Source organism: Crocodylus porosus, unplaced genomic scaffold, assembly GCF_001723895.1.
Source record: "Crocodylus porosus isolate Cpor-Errol unplaced genomic scaffold, CroPor_comp1, whole genome shotgun sequence".
NCBI lineage: Eukaryota > Metazoa > Chordata > Crocodylia > Crocodylidae > Crocodylus > Crocodylus porosus.
In genome coordinates, this window is record NW_017728923.1 from 3,544,218 (window position 1) to 3,545,281 (window position 1,064).

Sequence of the window (1,064 nt, forward strand, 5' to 3'; positions counted from 1 at the left end):
CCGCTCGGCCGCCCGCAGGGACGCAAACCCGCGGCCGCACAGCGCCCGGGACAGCCACGGAGCTAGAGGCCTCCTGGGCCGCCCGCCAAACACCGCCCCCCCATAGGCCCCCACCCACGTCCATCAACACCGTGCCCGCCCCGCGCCGGAATTCCCCGCCCCTCCGGCGGCCCTGTCCAATCCGAGCGCCCGTCGCTTGCGGAACGACCGGGCACGCCCCACCTGCTGCGGAGCGAGGACTACGTTTCCCAGTATGCCGCGCGGCCGCCTAGCCCGGCTAGAGCGGGGCCGCGGTCGGCCTGCGCGTCGCTGGGGCGGGTCCTGCAGCAGCAGCAGCTTTTTGTCAGGGCTGAGCCCGCCCCTCGTGAGAGGGGACGCAATCCCCAGCTCCGGGAATCTCTGCTGAGCGTGCAGGCAGTGCATCCGCTTCTCGGCCATTCCCTACTGGCCTAGCTCGGTGCTGGGCTGGGCGGCGTTAAGAACCCGGGTCAAACAAGCGGAGAAGGCGAGGGGCACCGCCGGGGTGCGCGAGTTCGCCAGAGCCACGCGTCCTGGGCTGGCATAGTGATGGAGCGCACTGAGCCAGTGCAGCATTTTCTTCCACATCCACTTCACTGCCCAGGGGCTCTGACACACTTCCACCATGCCACCCCATTTTCTATGCAAGGAACTAAAACAACCCCCCTCCCCCACCCAAGGAAATTGTCAGTCAGGCCTTACAGGCCTGAAGTGGATATTATTGACAGAAGAGACAGAGGGCAAAGAGCAAAGATGTCCTTTGTTTTAGCCTCAGTTCACCAAGCCCATAAAGATACATTTAAAGATGCTGGTCACCAACGAGTGGATCTCAAAGCCTCTCGCCGTAGATCTTGGAGCTTCTTGAAGTCAATCTGAGACTGGGGTGGGGGACTGAGTGCCGTGTGCATGCACACGCATGTCCCAACCCAGCAGGTCAGTCCATGGGGGAGGGAAGGACCAGGGGCTAGATTGAGGCCCTCACAGTGAGGGACAGTGCTGCAGAGGCAGGAGCAGGGGTACGTTGAGTGGAGAGCCCCAACCAGGTG